Source organism: Danio rerio, chromosome 9 (assembly GCF_049306965.1).
Source record: "Danio rerio strain Tuebingen ecotype United States chromosome 9, GRCz12tu, whole genome shotgun sequence".
Classification (NCBI taxonomy): domain Eukaryota; kingdom Metazoa; phylum Chordata; class Actinopteri; order Cypriniformes; family Danionidae; genus Danio; species Danio rerio.
In genome coordinates this window covers 23,027,296-23,042,070 of record NC_133184.1, presented here as the reverse complement: position 1 = coordinate 23,042,070, position 14,775 = coordinate 23,027,296, and the positions used below count along the sequence as shown (strand labels likewise).

General features: G+C 35.8%; 2 long non-coding RNA genes across 2 annotated transcripts in view; one reads left to right on the top strand and one right to left on the bottom strand.

Annotated features, from left to right (window-relative positions):
* Nucleotides 1–2,063: 2,063 nt before the first annotated feature.
* LOC137490349 (uncharacterized) lies at nucleotides 2,064–5,326 on the bottom strand. The gene is made up of 5 exons (XR_011016832.2): nucleotides 5,256–5,326; nucleotides 3,907–4,012; nucleotides 3,712–3,781; nucleotides 2,357–2,541; nucleotides 2,064–2,196 (listed from the first exon to the last, which is right to left on the bottom strand). It is a non-coding gene; the product is annotated as an uncharacterized lncRNA (long non-coding RNA).
* A 685-nt stretch (nucleotides 5,327–6,011) lies between these two features.
* Nucleotides 6,012–14,775, top strand: part of LOC137490348 (uncharacterized) — a 31,365-nt gene continuing 22,601 nt past the window's right edge. The window contains exon 1 of the long non-coding RNA XR_011009767.2: nucleotides 6,012–6,343. This is a non-coding gene — a long non-coding RNA (uncharacterized lncRNA). The remainder of the gene's footprint in view (nucleotides 6,344–14,775) is intronic.

Below are 14,775 nucleotides of genomic sequence, written 5' to 3'. Positions count from 1 at the left end.
ATACTGTTTGTTGATGAGAATGATTCATGATTTTACTCTGGTAAAATTTTAATCTAGTAAAATAGTAAGGTAAAAATAAAATCTACATACTTAAATTAGGAGGGCCCTGTGCAAAGACCAGAATACTGAATATTTGATTATGATATCCGGAGGCCAGGACTAAATACAACATTGGCCACAAAAAAAAAAATTGCTAAATTAAGTTAAAGGGAAAAAAATGTTTTTGTTTTTTCTTGTCAGACGAGTTTATCTTGCTGTCATCCCCACACACCTGCATCTCACAAATCTGACCTTTTTAGAACTTTTTGACCTTTTCAAATCTGACCATGATTGTGGCTTTGTATCTAACATCTTTGAAAGTTTGCAGTTCTGAGAAAAAAATAGAATTGCAAGAAGGCCTAGGCTAACCTTTTTGTGAGTAAAAATTCTCTGGAAATTTGGAATTATGAACTATAAACATGGAAATGTGAGAACATTAAGCATTGTTGTGATATTTACACTCAGACCTGCGAGAAATCAAGGCAATTTTTTTAATCAAACAATGTATGATACTAGACTTTAAAGAAGTCAGAATTGTGAGATTAAAACAGGCAAATTTAATCAAACATGTTTATTCATTCAATTACATACGCTTTCCTTGGAAATGATCAACGACACACCGCCGAGAGATGCAATCTTAAAGACTGCATCCAGATACTATTGCTTTAAATGGCCACTTGTAGGCTACCTGTACCAGTAGTCTAGACACTCGAATGATTAACAGGTTAAATTTACATTTTACAACTTACCCCAGATAGCAAAATACACTCGGGCCAGTGCCGGCAAGATTGTCGCCTGCCGGAGACTAACCCCTCGGCCCAACTTCGGCTGCCGGACTCGGGCCGGATGCCTGTGGACTCACTGCCCGATTCCGGCCCGAATCAAGCGGGCCAGATGCGGCGGCCGTAAGCGAGCCGACGCTGCGCATCCGCGCCGGAATCGGCGCGAGGGTAATGTGCGCTGCGGCCCGGAGCTGGCGCGACTCCGTATTTAAACACCTTATAAAACCTTTTGGTATTACATTGGTACTTGTTATATGGTATTACAACCATTTGAATTTATATAACAGCAAACACAGGCTGTAATGTAAACACAAAGTGTAAGCACTGCGTTTAACCTTTGAATAAAGTGCAAACTGCATACATGTTCTGTAACGAAAATAATCAGACAAATGACAAAATAAATAAATGTTAAACGTTTATTGATTGCATGAAAAAAATAGTACTAAAATTTTATAAATAATTTTGTAGTGCACAAGAATATCAATATAAAAACAACAATAAAACAACACAATAAAGACACACAGAAAGATTTAAACAAAAACTCTAAAAATTACACACAAACACAGATGTTTTTTAAAACAACCCTGTTTTCCCAATAGACTTGAATTAAAAATTTGTAAAAAAACAGCTAAATTTTATATAAACCTAAATATAGAAACCAATTTAAGATATAGCAAGAAACATCTTAAAAATACCAATGACAATCCGTAAAATATCCAAGTCAAACTTGTAAAAAGTACTGCAGAATTCTGAAAAAACATCTTGAAACATTTTTTAATAAAACATTAAAATAATAATAAACAAACAAACAAACTCATATATATATATATATATATATATATATATATATATAAAATTGCAGAAGTATAAAGTCAAACTTTTTTTTAAAATAAACTTGAACAAAATCAATTGCACAAACAGCAAGACATGAGTGAGATGATTATGCATTTCATATATATACACGTCTTGTGCAAATTTGTATTTATAATTTTATTTGTATTACGTTTATTAAAAATGTATCAAGATGTTTCTTTAGAATTTGGCGCACACACATACATACCATACATATATACACACACACACACACACACACACACACACACACACACACACACACACACATATATATACATATACATATATATATATATATAAATGCAAATGAAAGAAACAAATTGTTCAAGTATCAGGGAACATCCTAATACACTTAAAATGTTGTTTAAAAAATAAAACAAAATAGTGATGTAGACATTTGACACATTAGTTTCTCTTCTTTCTTCCTCCATCCCTGTCAGGGGCAAGTTGTAGCTACCTTGTAATGCATTTTTCCACTTCTTTATCAGTGGCGTGGTATGGACATTTGTCCTCACTCCATCTGTGATTAAAAGATAAACAGATAATTAGTAGTGAACAAGTACTAATGTAAAAAAAAAGAAAAAATTAGGAAAAAAGTAGGCTACCTACGAAGCAAAAACACTATCAAAAAAAACAAATAAACTTAAAACACTTTGAAATTAGCAAGAGCTTGAACTTACCAGTTTCTTCATTTGTTCGGGCTGCTCCTTTAGTTGATTTTCAAGCTTTTCCAAATCAAATTGGCTTAAGGAAGGTCAAATGTGTTTACATCTGGAATTTCATCACGTCTGTTTTGGTTTTTTGAGAATCAGGCCCAGCTGCTGCTTTATGACGTTGCATGATTTTAAAACTTCAGTCAGTCGTGCTAAAAAAGAAAAATAACAGATTAGTATAAATCAACCTGTAGCTTATTCTCATACAACTTCTGTAAATACAACAGTGGGTTAGACACTGCTGATATTCTCTAGTTGATCTTTACTGTCTAGCTGCATTAAACCTTAACAAATTTAGTGATGTCTTCAATTCTTACAAAGACATCACGAGATGCAATAAGTTCTGTCTTGATCTCAAACTGCACTAGAACAAAGACTGTAAATGTTCATAGGTGTACTGCAGGAGTGTCCAAACTTTTTGGGCCGAGGGCCAGATGCAAAAAAACAAACGTTGTTGCGGGCCAAATTTTACATACATCACACAGACACATGTATATGTATATATATATATATATATATATATATATATATATATATATATATATATATTTTCCCCAATTTCTGTTTAACGGAGAGTTAAACATTTTTTCCACACATTTCTAAACATATTAGTTTTAGTAACTCATTTCTAATAACTGATTTATTTTATCTTTGCCATGATGACAGTAAATAATATTTGACTAGATATTTTTCAAGACACTTCTATACAGCTTAAAGTGACATTTAAAGGCTTAACTAGGTTAATCAAGTTAACTAGTCAAGTTAAGGTAATTAGGCAAGTTATTTTATAACAATGGTTTGTTCTGAAGACTTAAGGGGCTAATAATTTTGACCTTAAAATGGTTCATGAAAAAATTTAAACCGCTTTTTATTCTAGCCGAAATAAAACATAAGTCTTTCTCCAAAAGAAAAAATATTATCAGACATACTGTAAAATGTTCTTGCTCTGTTAAACATCATTTGGGAAATATTTAAAAAAGAAGAAATAAATCAATGAGGGGCTAATAATTCAGACTTCAACTGTGTGTAGATAGATAGACAGACAGACAGATAGATAGATAGATCATAACAAGAAGTGCTGCTTAATTGAATGCATGTAATAGCGACACCCGGTGGTTATTTATTGAATTACGTTCATTTTTGTATAGCGGGCCAGATTCTATTGATATTTATAAAAAGCCTCGCGGGCCGTAGTTTGGACACGCCTGGTGTACTGAAATGTACAGTATCTGTGCATCTTGATGGTGGTCTTAAGATTTCTGCCATAGTCATTGATGGTGATGGTACTTGTGGTGCTGCATTGATTTCTGAAATCTTCATACCTGCCTTTTATCCAGCCTCTTTGTTCCAAGTAATTTTTCTTCATCATGGTATAGATGTGTCTATACTGTCCTTTAATCAGATACATTTACAAAACAAAACATCACTTTAGTATAGTGCCAGGGCAAAACTCACAGGTTGTAATAGATCAATGACATAATGTTGACAGTATGTGTTTAAAATAATTGCAAACAAACCTGTTCTGTCTTTAGATGTATGACAGGCGATCATCGTCCTCATCTGTCTGCCAGTCAGAAATCACAGTTGAGTGTGGATGTTTGAGTCGAGCTTCCTCATATGCATCTATAATAAAACATCACATTGTTGTTAACCTCCCGTAAAGAAAAGTTCAAATCCTGAAATACTATCAAAGTTAATTAATGCATATAATACCTATAGTGTAAATAATCAGTACACAGAAGGTTGCACAAGATTTATTCGGAGATTCATGCAGAGTGACAGCCTTATGAATCTGAGACAGATTTGTAAGATGGCCAAGCACATGCATTATTCTGTACCCATGAAGATTAACCTACCATTGTCAAAAATGTTTGATGATGATAGCCAATAACAATAAACCATTTCAGCTGTTTGTGAACCAATTAGTAATGTAATGTCTGAAAAGCTCAATCTATGTTGAAAATATATCAGCAGTTTACAGCTTATAAAGGACTTTTAGCACACAACTATAACATGCCTATTCACGTTCAAAAGAGTGTGCCATTGACTTCTTTGGTCGTGATGTGCTGCAAAATGATCTCACTAACCTTTGTTAAACAAGAACAATAAGACTTAACCAACAACTATTGTTACCCATTCATTTAAATCAGAATTTATCACTGTCAATAACATAAAAAACCAAAAAAAAAACATCAAAATCTGCTTTAAGACGTTCAGTTTTACATTAACTGACCATTACAGCTTGAACAAAAGATATAATTGATTCACATAGGCTAACACATATGAATTAAAGTGCATAGTAATATATTTCTCTTGGATAATTTAAAGAGAATAGTAAACAGTCGAGTTTCGATCATTTTTGTGACTAACTGCATAAACAAGATAAACAATAATATTTTATTAATCCAAAACGATTAGTTTTTATTTACACAATCACAGAATTAATACTGTTGGATAAGTATACGCTTGTACAATGATTTTTTCAACATCCACGGTACTTTATAATGTTAAATCAGGAAAAAACACGTTTTGCCTTGTTAGTTAATGGATTCGTCTACAGAAACTTTCTTTAACGCAAAGTTAGCATACACACAAATTCGTTTCATGTTTCTTTAAAATAATTAAAATAGTTTTCAGTTACTACACACGTTACAATCTAACATTGTGTAAAAGGAAAAGGAACTTTCAGACGTGTTTGTAACTGTTAGCGTTAGCATACATTAGCTCCAGTCGTGTTTCTTAAAGCAAGTTACATTTCGTATCAAACTGTTTTAAATTACTAAACGCTGTTACAACCAAACACCGTGGAAATGTTTTAAGCTCTAAATTCGCTAATTATACAGAACACAAGCAGTAAAAAGCTTACCTTTCTGGCCAGAATCCACGTGAATCTTTGAAAAACCAAACTTTTTCTTCTTGTGATCTTCGTGCCATGGTGGTTGACAACCAGCTTTTTGGAGCATTACCGCCACCGTCTGGATTGGAGTTTGGATCAGGAGTTTAGTAATGCATGTGTTTATTATGAAACCAACTTCTGCTTTAAAAAAAACAGTCAGCACAGGAGCGTGCTATCTCAAAAATAAGCGAATTTTACATAGTTTTTCTCTAGATGACATGTATAATCTATTTATAAATAATATTGTTTTGTTTGCGTCTAAACATTGCGACCATCCACACTAAATATTCTTTTTTTTTTTTTTTTTTTTGCTATCGTACCATGAATATTTTCTCAAATTATCATTAAACGTGGAGCTAACAGATTACTAGATAAAATAAGAACTTAATCGGTTGCCATCAGCCGAGTCCTTGCCAGAAGCGGCCAGGATATGGTTGACCGGAATCGGGCCAGTGCTTTACAGCCGCATCACAACCGCATGTGCGCGAGCGAGCTGCGGGCCGCACTCGGCCCGGATAACACTCGCCGATGCCGAGTCGGAGCCGGAGGCGCCGGAGGGCAGCCGAGCTCGGGCCGATTACTGCCTGCTATCTGGGACATCTTTTCTGGATTTTTCTAAGCTTATTTAATTTTCAAAGCCCCTTTATTTTAATTTTTTATTTATTTTATTGCAATTTATTTGAAAAAAAAAACGTATTTTTGTTCTTAAGAGATGCATGTTTGCCTGTTGTATTACTCAACCTTGAAATGACAGTATGTAATATTGAAAGTATGTACTATTTTGTTTGTATATGTACAGCTGGAAACAATAAAAAATAAAATAAAATAAAACTTAGATTTAACTGACGTCACCTGCGGTAACCATAGCGAGAGTGACAAAAGTTACATTGTACAGACGTTGATTCGCGATTTCAACAGCCAGTCGACAAAAATTTACCTCAGTAAAAAGCGCGGCATTTGAGTCGCGGGCAAATCACAAAACTGACGAGATGGGGGCTCCAGTAGAGGACGGCGACTGCAGAATAACCTCCAGAAACAGAACCAGAATCAGCATCTGTGTGAGTTACCAAGAAAAACACATGAAAACCTGAAACACGTTAGACGTGTTTGTACCACGTGGAGCAAAGTTTGTCAGGCATTGATGTGTTGGAAAACCAGTTCACATTAAAAACACGTTTTTAAGTCTTAAAGTTTGTGACAAATCAAACAAACTTTTTGTTAAAATAAAAAAAAAAAACTGTGAATGACTCAAAAATGGTACTGATTTTGTTAGGCTACTGAGATAAATTCAGGTGCTATAAAACAAACATCCTAACTGGCTAAGCTGCAACCCATAACTCAACTTAGCTCAAAAAGAGACATAAAATTTATTTTGGTTGAGTCATCAAATTAGTCAGATGTTCTGCAATCTGCTAAAATTAGTTTAAATGGACACTTTTGTCATCCGACACTTTGCGCTTGATTGATTTACACTTAATTTGTGCCACTGAATTATTTGGGGATTTGAAGAGGATGAAGAAAGGCCATTGCATAAAATCATAGCATTGTACGTTTTATCAGAGTTTAGGCTAAATGGAGACGTTTTGTGCAGTCATACGCTAAGACAAGTAATCAATATTTCCAACTTTTAAAGTATTTAGTTTTATTGTGAAATACCAGCATAACAATTTATGTGGGAAACTAACATGGATTGAATTTTTCTTCAGTGGAAGATCTTGATTACAGTTGAATCACTGCATGGGCTAATATGACAATATTTTTGGTTCCTTTTCTGGACTTTGAACATCTTAGGACTGTTGCTGTACGGAGGATGAAGGAGTTAGCAAGTTTAATCCAAATATTTTTATTTGTATTTCAAAGATGAACAAAGGTCTCACAATAATGGAATGATGTGAAGGTAATTAATTAATTAATTAATAACAGAATTAAATGAAAGTGACACTGTAAGTAAAACTTGTTTGAGCCCTAATCGTACCATAGTGTTTTTCAGCATGTGTCCCTCGCGGTACATCCAGTTGGGGGCGTCCTGCAGTGGGCGCGTGTGTTGGATCCAAAATTAAACCAGGGTGGGCTGGGGCGGAATGGAGACATTAAATTCTTTCACATTTGGGCGTGAGTTTTGTTTCCAGATAAATGGCCATCACTCTGCATGAGGGCACAACTCTGATCCCTGCTTCAGGAGCACTGGAATGTGATCTCCCCGATTTTTGTTTTGTTTTGTTTGTTTTATTTTTTTGTGACGCAAAGCACGCTGAGGTTACCCCACCTATTTGAGTGTGCTTGTGAACTTTGGCACCTCCCTGCGTTTGTGAGTGATATGTGTGTCGATGTTTCCTCTGCACTCTGCAGAGCATAAATGTGCTTAACATTTCAGTAAAAAACCTTAATTATGTACAAGAGAGATAAATCAGCGGCAAGAATGGGAAGTACAGGCTGTTTTGTGAAGGCACGTGCAGGTATGACAAACCCTCTTTTTTTTTTTGAAGAGGCAGCTTTTTTCTTTCTTTTCCATCAGTTAGAGTTGGCCAGACTCCAATAACTTGCCCCATTGATCTAAAGCGAAAACGACCCTGAGCGCACACACAGCCCGCCGAGCGAGGGGGCAGGCGGATGTAAAAACATTTTTTCACCCTCGTGGGTTTTTTTGTTTGGGCTCAATCCCCAGTCCTTTCAGGGGAAATAAAGAAAGCGCTGCCCTCAGCAGGGTCATCTGGGATAGAGCTGCGGCAGAGGCGAGGGGCAGACTATAGGTGGCGATTAGGCCCTCTAATGTGTGATGAATCCTTTTAGCATCACATGATATGAACTAATGTCACCATTTAATTACAAAACAACAGAGTGAGTGCTGAGGGGGGAGGAGTTTGTGTTGGAGGGGGAACACAGTGACCAGCTGTACTGAAGTGACAAGTGCCAGCATGGGATGAGCGCCACAATTTTCACTCTTCCATTCTTACATGTGCTTTAATATTGCCTTGATTATGTAAGATGTAAATTGGAATTGCGCTCATGTACAGCTGTTATCCCAGCTCAGCTCGAAAGACTTTAAATTTAGGATGACCCCTCTGCATTTAGAAAGCAGTGAGACTTTCAGGGTGAGCTTGTAGAGCCCACTTTAAGCAGAACAACAGATCTCACATTGTGAATGAAACATGACCTGTGTAAGTTCACTCAGAGTCACTGTCACTGCCTTTTTGGCCCCTAAATACTGACTCTTGTTTTGTAAATAAGGACGAGTCCAGACATTCTCTGTACTGAACTAGAATGGCCATTGTCTTCTGGGTCATTCTACAATCATGGTGGCAGATGTTGTTACTCCCGTTCAGCTGGCAAAAGGTCAAACTGCAATGCACACAATTCCTATACAATACTGTACAGGTTTTGAAACACATCTGAACTGTAACTTAAAGCCACCGAGTAGCTAATGCAAGTAAAAATGACCATTAGCAAGTATATGAAATATTGTTATTTGCCATTTTTATTTACATTCATCTATAAATGTGTTAATTAAGAATTAGGATTAGTTTAAAATATTATAGTTTGTTTATTATGATTGGTGATCATCACATTACAGATCTGCATTGTTATATAAATATCCAATCATATGAGGAGCTTTGTGGTTTTTTAAAAAATGTAACGTGACAATTCTTTTCAGGTTTTAAATCTGTTGAGATGTATAGCATACTTTGCAGTTACATATTGTTGTTTTGATATTTTGTAAACAAAAATGTTTGTTTTATCCACTGCTTAAAGTATATGTAAAATCTTCTGATTGGTATTTACAAATTTAAGATGTGTTCTACACATTAAAAAACACAGCAAATTTGGGTGAAATATAGACAAACCTAACTGTTGGGATAAAACTGGGTTGAAAGTGTAATTCTTTATTGAACAGTTTGTCTATTTTACACTCACACAAATAAAGGTGAAGAGTTGTCACCATTTCTGAAGCCACAATTTTTTTAATGAAATGGTATTACAGGCTCTGCCCCAGTGACAACTCTCATCCCTTTGCTTCTAGAGTGTACTCAGTTTTGGGTGAAAATTTGAGTGTATGGTTCATCCTTGTGTTGCGCCAAACCTTTATGACTTTCTTTCTTCTGCAAAACACATAAGATTGCAAAGATGTTCTCAAATATTTTTCAACATACACTTTTGGGGACATCTGCCTTTATATGCACATGAGCTTTAATAACATCTCAATCTTAATCCATAGGGGTTTCATATGAAATTGGCCCACTCTTTGCAGGTATAACAGCTCGACTATGAAGGCTTTCCACAGGATATAGGAGAAGGTTTATTGGAATTTTTGGCCATTCTTCTAGAAACGCATTAGTGAAGTCAGGCACTGATGTTGAACTGTCTCCACTCTGATCCACCACACTAAACTTTTCATCCATGTCTTTATGGACAATGTGGTCAGGCGAATACCATTTTCCTTTCAACAGCCAAACCCAGAATCTTCCATGGGATTGCCAGACAGAAGTGTGATTCGTCACTTCAGAAAAGTGCTCACTGCTCTAGTGTTGTCCACTGGTGGCATACTTTCTTTTGCAGATGCTTAGCCTTGGAAATCCATTCCATTAAGATTTTTACACATTTGTCTTGAGCTAATCTGTGTTTTGGGTTCTGTAGCTATTGACCCTGCAGAAAGTTTGCAGCTTCTGCACACTCAAGCCTCAGCATCGATTGTACATGGCCAACCACTTTGTGGCAGAGTTGCTGTTTTAAATTGGTCCCACACTTGAATTGCCAGAGCTTCTGGGTGATCAATTATTTGACAAATATTTGTAAAAGCAGTCTGCATGCCTATGTGCTTTAAGTTTACCTTTGGCCATGAAAGTGTATGGAACACCCAAATTCAATGGTTTTAAGGGGCTCTCAGAACATTTGGCAATATAGTGTGCTTTATTTTATGTTCTAGAGAAGAAAGTCACATTGAAAGGATAAGTAACCTAATAGTAACAGAAAATTATACATTTTGTGTGAACTGTCGCTCTATTCATTAAGTGTGTCAGTGTGACCCAGTTAATTAACAAAATAGCAAAGTCATAGCAATACCTGTCTTATTCACAGAATGACCTTTCTTCAGATGACAGAAATGTGAAGTTTTCTGTGAAAGACTCTAATTAATCACTGTGTTGATGTGATGTTCAAATCTAACATCATCATCGGTCATTAACTGCACATGAACAGCTTGGTCCTGACTGGGCCTCTAACTTATTGAGTGGCTTTCCTGATATAAACAACACGGCACAGTGGTATTCAGGCAGAGAGGCTGCATGAATTTCCAAGGTGATTAAAGGCTATAAATAACTGCCTGTGTGTTTTTAGTTCTGGGATGGTGAAGCCAAGTGCTACACACAGACCCTGCCCTTCATAGATAGCACTGCAACCTTCAGCCCACAGACAACCAATCGAATGACACCCCTCAAACACTGGACTTAACACCTACTGCCTATCACCTCCTCTTCAATGACTGGCTCCATGCTCTTTTCCCACAATCCTGGACCACAACTATATTGATGCCAATATACAGATTCACTGTCCTTATTCTTATCATAATATATGTTGATGGTCTAAATTAGTATTGCATTTATTGGGCCCTTAACAAGTTTGCCAGTTTCAAATTTGCATTGTCTCTCTAATCCTTTGGCCTTAAAATAACCCAACACGCTTGTCCTCTCATAGATATCTAGACACCGAGCACATAAAACTGCTGTGTGTGTGTGTGTGTGTGTGTGTGTGGATGAGAGAGAGAGGTCATTCCCACAACACACAGCTTGTGCTGACTAAATGCAATAAGTGTCAGTTCAAACGGACCATTGCGGTGAGAATTAAAGTTCTCTGAGCTTGAACTCCACTGTCAGATCTGACAACATTTCTCATGCTGTCTCTGTGGTCTCCCTTCCAATGGATAATCTCCTAGTGCTTTGTCACTGAGAAAGTAAAATATGTAGTTCAGTGTTTTCAGTTTATTAATTACCAGTTGGGCGGCATGTTGGCTCAGTTGTTAGCACTGTCCCCTCATATTAAGAAGGTCGGTGGTTCAAGTCCCGAATTTATGTCGCGCTACTGAAGCGGTTTGGTATTAATGCACTGTTCATGCATGCAAGTGTAAAGCAATAGTTCTTTTAGATTAAATTATTACATGATACTGTGATATTTATGCAGAGAAACTGTATAATGACTGTGATGTATTCAGTATAGTTTAGTTTACTTAAATGTTTTGAGGTTATCAATTTTAATAAATGTTTTAGTGAAGAATCATATTTATATTAAAGACAGCTATAATGCTAACTGTATTAGCTTCCACCCAACATTTACTAGTCAATGCACATTCTTTAGACTTGTCGACTGCCACTTTAAATGTTTGCTCTGATTAAAGTTTGTTCCATTCTGATTGTCTGACAATGATTATTGTTCATTAGCCTGCTTGGAATTGTATTTTTTCTGTGGGGGGCTTCATGTTAAAGATGTGGCGTGGACTAATCTTATTTTTTTAGAAGGATCTATATCTTTGTTGTCAATGTTGTCATCCTTGGTATGAACAGGTTTAGCAAGTTTGACTAGCCATAGATTTTTTAAAAAAAAGTTGCTTTCCCTTATTCCTTATAAATGTCTCACCGCTTTTAAGTTTCCATGCATGGATCCAATATTTTCTGAAGTCTAAGCCACAATCATCTTAATTTTCAGAAATCTAGTCATTTTTGTCCAATATTCTCAAGCATGATCTTCGGTCTAAACCACAACCATCTTCTTAATTTTAAGAAATTTAGTCACTTTTTGTCCAATATTTTCCAGTATTTTCTCTACTCTAAACCAAAACCATCTTAATTTTGAGAAATCTAGTCATTTATTTGTCCAATATTCTCTAGTATTTTCTCCAGTCTAAGCCACAACCATCTTAATTTTGAGAATCTAGTCATTTTCTGTCCAATATTTTCTAGTATTTTCTTCGATCAAAGCCACAACCATCTTAATTTTGAGAAATCTAGTCATTTATTTGTCCAATATTTTCTTGCATTTTCTCCAGTCTAAGCCACAACCATCTTAATTTTGAGAAATCTAGTCATTTTTTGTCTAATTTCCACCATTTTCTTCGGTCTAAGCCACAACCATGCTAATTTTGAGGATAATAGTCATTTTCAAAATTAGGGATGGAAAAATCCTCTCTGCGCTGTGGATCACGGTCTAACAGGGTTGAGCTTATTCTCTTTATGAGTTATAGGTGTGTTTTGAGTCTCATCTCCAATTCCCTTTAAGAGTCAGCTGTGTCGCGCAATAACGCATTTGCTATTTACATGGCCGAATTTGTAAGTGGAAAAACTGAATGCTTCACCAGGGAGAAAACAGTTTAACATTCCTCATTCTTTACTTTCACTTTCACTCTCATGGATAAGGAAACTGTGTTGTACACACAAACATCCATTAGCCTATACAAAATTAATTTCATTTGTTAAGCGAAAATATTTGTTTCAAAACTATTTCTAAATTCAGTTCTAATCACCAGCAAATGAATAAATGAACAATAATAACGAAGTGTGGTCAAAAAACTATTTAGTTATTTTCAAATACACATGCTATGCCCCATATGGTCCAAACCTGACAGGTGGGCAAATCTAAGCTAATTTTTTATAAAACAAATATAAATATGCATGATAAATAATACAACTAATAATGATAACATTATACAAAAGCAAATTGTCAATGCGTAAGCAAGGCGCACAACTAACACGCTCTGCACTGGACTTTAGGCCTGCTCTCTGCTGGTCTATTGTGAAATCTATTTTAGTTCCTCAAAATAGCATAACGCAGGCTATGCGCCTTAACACATCTCCTTTTTTAGATTAGAACGTCTACGGGTGCACATATGAGCGCAAATGCATTTGCTATTTAAACAGCGTGCCGCAAAACATCAAAACGACTCTTGCGCCAAGCTGAAACTAGCAAACAACAATTGCATTGCCCCTTATTGCACCAGGTGTATGATAGGGCCCTAAATTTAAAAAAAAATTTGTCCAATATTTTTCAGTATTTTCTTCAATTTAAGCTACAGCCATCTTAATTTTAAGAAAATTTTGTCATATTTGTCCAATATTTTCCAGTATTTACTTTGGTCTAGCGATGCGGTGGCACAGTACGGAGTGCTGTCGCAGCACAGCAAAAAGTTTACTGGTTCAAGCCTCGGCTAGGTCAGTTGGCGTTTCTGTGTGGAGTTTGCATGTGTTCGCGTGGGTTTCCCACACAGTCCAAATACATGCGGTATAGGTAAATGGGGTAAACTAAATTGTCCGTAGTGTATGAGTGTGAATGAGTGAGTAATGATGTTTCCCAGAGATGGGTTGCAGCTGGAAGGGCATCCGTTGCATAAAACAAATGCTGAATAAGTTGGCAGTTCATTTCGCTGTGGCGACCCCAGCTTAAAAAAGGGACTAAGCCGAAAAGAGAATGAATGATCTTTGGTCTAAGCCACAACCATCCTAATTTTTAAAAATGTAGTCATTTTTTATAGGACTAAAGTGAAATAATCACACTGTACAGATTTATTTTGATCCAGCAGCCTGATAAAGCTAAAGCTTATGTTGGTTATGACGGGTATTTCTATTCCACATAAAAGTAGAAGTGTTAATTTTTGTGTGTTAGTTATGATTTTCAGCAGGTTATTGCTTGCTTTGTACAACCTCTATAATATACTTACAGGAATATTATTATTTATACTTAAATGTAAAACTCTGTATTTTTATATAAATATTTACATTATTATAAGCTGTTTATTAGACCAACAGCTAATAAATTAAATAGCTAGTTAAAAAAACAGATAATTAGTTTGATACAAGCAAAATTAGCATCTAGATAGTCTGAGATCAAAGCGAAGTACAAATTTACACTGATGTCTGTAACTTACATCCAATGTGCATACATTATCGTCAGGCTTGCGTTGTGTTGCAGTTCCTTCAAAGATGGAGGACTGTGTGTATCATTTTAGTGTCCCTCATTATTTAGTCTCATTCTCACTTCCCCTCTAGGAATCTGGAGTGGAGGACTGATAAGCGTAAAGGTCAGAGGTCAATGAGTGCAAGTTTTCAGTTCAGATGCGCTCAAGCTTCCTGCAGATTTGTTTGCATTGATTGTGATTTTGGCCTGGATTTACTAATGGCATACTTTTAAAATCTTAGGAGTCATTAGGTTTATCTTGCATAGGGAATTCATTGAATTTTGTACCACTTCCACCTTTGATAAAAATCAGGCCGGCACTCATGGCTACCAGCATACCACAAGCACTGGTCATGTATTTCATTACATCAATTTTAGCCTTTTTAAATAAGATAATGTTTTACTTGATAAGATTACAAAAATATTGCAAAATGTGTTTGTTTCAAATAGCAAAACTTAATTTCCACCTCAGTTTGAGCATGGAAAAACCGTGTTGTGGTTAGTTAAAAATGACAGTCAATTTATTACATTCTAACCATTAGAAATATCTGTAAAA